Source organism: Aythya ferina (genome assembly GCF_964211825.1).
Source record: "Aythya ferina genome assembly, chromosome: 3".
In the NCBI taxonomy this organism is placed as follows: Eukaryota; Metazoa; Chordata; class Aves; order Anseriformes; family Anatidae; genus Aythya; species Aythya ferina.
In genome coordinates this window covers 71,280,728-71,287,061 of record NC_140298.1, presented here as the reverse complement: position 1 = coordinate 71,287,061, position 6,334 = coordinate 71,280,728, and positions in this window count along the sequence as shown.

The window sequence follows — 6,334 nt, the reverse complement described above, 5'->3', positions numbered from 1 at the left end:
AACTCCTTCTCCTGTCAAATTGTATCTACCAGCTGCTGGTGGGAGGGACAGGGGAGTGTATATTAAGAGTAATGAAATGTCAGTATTGGGCAAAAGTCCAAGAAGTCAAAACCAGAACTTTCAGAGAGCAGAAACAAGGCTTTTGCAAAGCAGCGAGTGAGCAATTTCATCATTTACAGAACACACTTGCTTCAAACCAATAAAATGCAGTGTCGTTGGAACAAGACCAAATTGCTGTAGATGATTTTTATCAACACTGAAAACAAAGGAGTGAGTATACATTTTAAATATATGGTTCTGTAGAGCTTGGGCTTCCTGATTTTTATCCAGGAAATCTAAGAGAAATATCAGTCCATGTGCAGCACAGCACATACACAGTCCTGCCAGACCTGTGCATGAATTGAGCAGGATATCTGTGAATATGTGATAAAATGGATGTGTCCAGGACACGTTGCACATACTGCTTGTATACAGCCTGCCTGCAAACCACAGGTGCTGTGTCCTTACCTTATCAGACTCATTGTTCAGGTATTCAGGTTACGTGTGTGGCTATCTATGTAGAAGTCCTATAGCTTCCACACATGTATAGGATCTCTAAGCTCTATGTATTTTCCAGCCATCTGTGTGTCCTACATGTACGATGGCTATCTAAGGAATGCACTTGTCTGTAATATCTGGAAATGTCATGGGGAAAAACAAAGCCCTGTCACTGTCTTTGCACTGAATCTGGGAAACGGGACAAAGCTCCACTCAGCATGTGAGGGAACCCTGTGAAACCCTTCATGTTTTTTGCAGGAGACTACTAATTTTCAGCGTTTTGTGGCTTGGTGCATATTTCTGTTGTTTTGTTTTTTTTTTTTCCAGTTACAGTGTTTTGTTTTTACCTACAGCTTTCCAACCAGAGCTGCCTTGTCTCTCTTGCCAGAGCTGGCTCTGTAACACCACTAATGACAACGGGATAGATGGGGAGGCAAGCATGGGCTTTCTCCCAAGCAACGTTGATGTAAAACACTGTCTAGAGAGATCACCATGGAGAAATACTGCTTTCATTTTATGTATTCAAAACAAGATAGAAGAGAATTGGACATAAACCTTATTTACTGTTCCACCACAGTTAGCAAAGCCCATTGTAACAGGTTCATCTCTTATTTCCAGTACATTACCCTGCATGAAAAGACCGTGCAGCAGGAAATACTTAACTTTATGTACCTCACTGGAGACGAAACTCCCCAAGTAATGCCAAAATGCCCACATCAGCACAGCTTTCCAGAAAGCTGGCACCACCTAGTTCTCCGCTGTCTCCTCTTTAAGCAGCTCTTAACTCAGGGTGAATGTGCTGGCACGAATTTAACATCCAGCCCTGAATTTTTCTCTCTTACGGTGCTCACAGCACGGCTCAAAACTACAATTTGTTCTTGTAAAGTAGTTTAGCAAACACTTACTGCAAATAGTTAGCTACCATTCATTGTCTCTATGTTCTACTTGTCCCCAGTACCCAATACTTTAGGCTGCTCTTTAGATAAGAAAGAATCCTTTCATCTGCCCTAAATGAACAAGAGAGCTCTGCTGTTTGATACAGTCTGGGGTTCTGGCAATGACAAATCTGCAAGATGGGAAAACAGCACATGCAAAAATAGGGTATTGCACAAAAGGGAAGATTTTTTGAAAATCTGACCCAATATTTGCACAGATTTTATGACGTGACCGATGGTATCTCACAGTATACAACGGCAGCTCCACAAAAAATGCTGCAGGAAACCACCAGAAGGCACTCCACCGACCGTGGCACGAGGTGTTCTGGGTGAGCCTCCCATAATGCCAGGCTGCCTCTGCTGATAACAGCCTGATGCTCTGAGGACACGTTGCGTCTTCGAAAAACAGCCAAATTCGAGCGCATCCTGCCAACACCTCTACGTCTGGAGCACACACCAGCAGAACTGCCAGGAAAACTTTCTGGTGCAAACAAGGCCAGCAGCAGCTGGGTGCTGGGTGTGCAAACATCCTGGTGGATGGGGCACGGCAGCAGCACAAGAGGCGAGGGGAAAGCCCAGCTGCCCTCCTCCTAGCCACATCTAGGACAACAGATGTCCTCAGAAACCTGCGTGTCACCTCTTGTATGTTCTCTTTGCTGGCCTTGTTTGAGCAGAAGTTCTGCTAGCATGAAGTGTTGGAGTTCAGCACTTGACTTGCACAGGACTCTGCATTTCCAGTTATTTTGACACTGTGCAGCACTTCTCTCTGGGTGCTACTGTCCAGCTTTGCTGTATTTCCTCTTCTCTACCAGCAGTTCCCTCTCAGCAGTATCGTGCAGATGCAGCAAACGTTGCTTCCAGGAGGTCATTCTCTGCTAAATGATAACAAGAGGCCATTTTCAGTCTTATAGGAAAAAAAAAACGAAATTTTCACTCTTCTCAATCAGCAACACAAATGTAGCGTTAAACGCAGCTGAGATGGGGATAAGCTTCAGCTAGGGTATTAGAAATGAAACATTTTCTGCAGGGTTTTGATGAAAGATCATGAACTGCAGTGACAATCATTCTGCAAATAACATACTGACAGGGGAAAAAGGGAATATCAATGACAATTTTTAAAATATTTTCCTTGATTTTGCTAACACCAAACTCTCCAAGTGGAAAAAGATGTAAAGTGGGGAAGGGTGGACAAGGCCATGAATCTTGACCCAATGTTTCTTGCAGGAAGAGTGATATGACTGTCCAAAGTGGAGAAATGAGGAAATTTGAACCCACAGAGGACAGGAATTCACAGACACTGTGATCTTAGGTGTAGGGATCTTCTTCTCCAGGGAAGCTGTGCTTTTCTGGAATAGTATGAATGTGGAAAGAAATTAAATATAAGTCTGGCTAAAGAGTAAAGTTGACTATAAGGTAAAAATAACTTTAAAACAAATCTTTTAACAAACAGAGTAAAATGCTTAAAACCAAATTCACCACTACACCATACGCACAATTCTTACACTCCAAATTTTTGTAGCTGTAGAGATATGTACATGGAATTATGAAAATAGTTCTAATATTTTAAGCAACTGATATTAAATTTTAGGTAGCTGTAGGTGTGAGATTGTTCAGAATTTAGAAGACAACAGTTTAGATATTTTAGATCCACCAAGATCTGAAATGTAATTCTTACAGAGCTGAACTGTATTTCCTACGAACATGAAATTGAAGAATTCAGTGCCCACTGTTGTGATACTGACCTTTGGGTGGTATTTTACTAAAAGGATACATCTTCAGTCATATTTTTATTCATTGCCTTAAACTGGGAAGATGGAGCTTGTTAATGAAATTTGCTGATGACCCAAAAGTGAAAGACATCATTGATATGGAAGGGGATGGCAATACGATACAGGAAGACCTGGATAACCTTGGGAGCCAGAGTAGTAGAAACAGAGTGAAATTTAATCGTGCAAATTGCAAGCTTGTGCCCTTGCGGACTAAAATAAATTTCTGTCATAAGTTGCAAGGTCATCATTTCAGAAACACGGATATGTAAGTTGTGCCTGGCTATGCAAGTTAACCACTGGCTTCAAATGTTATGGGATGGGAAAAAGGCAAATTTGGTCCTTGGGTGTATTGGGCACATCGCTTGCTGTGATGCCAGTGGCCTTTCTTAGTCAACGAGGCTGCTGTTTGAAGGCTCAGGAAAAAGGCAGCACAGCACTGAGAGCTTTTTGAAAAGAAAACAACTGGTTTTGCTCTGTGTGTGTGTGTGTGTGTGTGTTTTCTCTGTTATGGTTTGTTGTGCAACAGCAATAATCTCTATTGCTTTGTAGTATACTCACAATAAATGGCTTTTTAGATTGATTACATGCCTCAACTTTGCTTTGGCTATTAATCAATCTCAGCAGCTGTTTATTGCTTTGTACATTACAAAGCAATAAAGATTATCCCTTAAAGAGCTGTTAATGCCTCATGGAAAAGTTTGAAAACCATTATTTTTAGAAATAGTACTGCTGATATATAATTTTCTGCCTTTTCTTTCTTCCTTCCGTGTTATTTTAAGAAAGCTCGTTGCTTGTGAAATGCACAACCATGTGTCTAACCATCTTTGTTGCTTTTTTGGAGTCTTTTCTATTGCCTTGCTTATCGTTCCTAAATTGCTGAATATGGTGCTCCATTGCTGACAATGGGTTGTGTAATGGTCTGGATTTTTTTCTCAGTTGGCAATGGATTCTGCAGACAGGAGTAGCATCCCCAGGACATCCTAGCATCCCGCTCTTCTTCAGTGACAGTTTTAGGACTTGGCTCCACTGAGAAAATGAATCAGTGGAAATCTGACCATATGTAAGGCATCCCAGGTGGACACTTTTATTCCATGATAAGTAAAGTAAGGAAAAGGGTATTCTTTGTTATTTTGGAATAAGGACAATAAGTGGAGAGTGGCACTATCGTATACACCAAACTATGATACCACCTGTGGAATTACATTGGAAAAAAAAAAATTCCAACAGTATCTGAAGCTTAAATATTCAGAGATATTTGTGTGACCTTGTAACTCCCTTAGATGTACCCTCTTCATACTTGTGCCAAACCCACCTACTTTTGCAAAACTGTTGCCCTGCTCAGTAAGACCTCTGAAGAATGCTTGGGATGCTCTGTTTTTTTGCAGCTGTTTTTCATCACTTCTTGTATTCTACAATGTGGCTGTGAACACACCGAGGAAGGACTGGGTAAATGAATTATTTTGCCATCTGTCCATCTGCCCTTGTCTGTATGTGTATTTGCCCAGCAAGCTACAGTCTGGCCCATCGTTTCTCTCCTACTGCACACAAGAACTGCCTTGGAGAAAATGTTAAACCACAAGCTTAGTTTCTGCAAACTTTTTTGTGGTCTCCTGTCAGTGCAGCCTTCGGTCATAATGTAAGCAAAACCATTTCTAGTGGTGAGAAGCTAGGTCACATTCAGGCATGTACTTCTTCTAATGCAGATATCAACAAAATCGCAGTGTGTGCACAAAGTTTTGTGATCATTACAAAAAATTGGGCCTGCCCCTTCTTATCACATGTGCTAAGAACCAGTCCTAAGCCATTTGTTGATGCTGAACTTGGTTTCCATCATATCAATGATGACTATGTTTAAATACTCATTTAAATATGAACGTGTGTGCAACAGGCACATGATCACCAATAACAAAAATACAGAAAGTGCCTAGAAATAAGTAGAAATGTTCTGTCATGGAGTGACAGTGTAATCTAAAATATGCAAAAGTAAAGAAGAGGAAAAAATAATATGTACAAAAAGGTGAAATGAATTTGGTGACAGAAAGCTTATCTGATAAATAAAATGGAAACAGTGAAGAGGAAGAGATAAGTGTGAAGGGGTGTCTGGAATCCCTGCTCTTTTCATTTTAATTGACATCTGATGATTTTTTAATCATCATAATGTTCTTGGAGGATACAGTTTCACATTTGATAGTAGGTGCGTGCAGCCCATCCATCTCATGAGCCCTCGGTTTTGTGAAAGTAGTTACAGAACTGGATCCTGCAGACTGGCACATGCAAGAGGAAAGGATTCTCTCATCTACAAAGAGCTATTTTTAGTAGCTGTATCAAATGGAATGGATAAATAAAGTCGGTAACATGCCATGATGAATTTCCCTGATGAAATTCATGTGCAACATCTACAGAACTTACCGTAGACAGAGGGTATATAGTGGAAGGTTATCTTCTGAGGCATCACCTGTCATCATCCTCATGTCTGAGGAGAAGATGCAGAATACAGGCAGTGCAAAAAAAATAAATTGCTCTTAAATGACACAAACATTCCTGCTCAGCAAGGTTGAATCTAATCAGAAAAGCCAGTGTTGCCAGATACTGTGAAATGTTAATAGCCAGTGTTGCATAAACATAGCTCCACTCTAGAATTAGTATGATTTTTCAGCTACATTTAAAGACCAAACATGATGGGAGTAAGTGCAAGTTGCTAAAACCAACACTGCAACATGATCTAATTTACTTCTATTTCAACAATATAAATACTTGAAAAGTAAATCCCTTATTTTGAAAGCTGAGGTTAAGCTGATCGTAAGCCCTGGCCACAGATAATGTGTTTTCATCCACGGTTCCAAGGTTGCAGCCTGGTCCAGGAAGGATGTACCTAGCAATTGGATGACATTACCGACAAAGGTCTGCACAAACACATTTTCTTTTGCTGTTCCCTGTGGTGGTTATAAATTCTGGATTCTTTACTGCAAAAATAAGGCAGGCCCCTTGGCATCAAGTGACTGAAGCTTGCTCGCTCTACACCATTGTTTTAAAGTGCTCAAGTCATGCGTTAAAAGGCTTTGGCACAGATTCAAGCAATGAAAACTTGGCCAA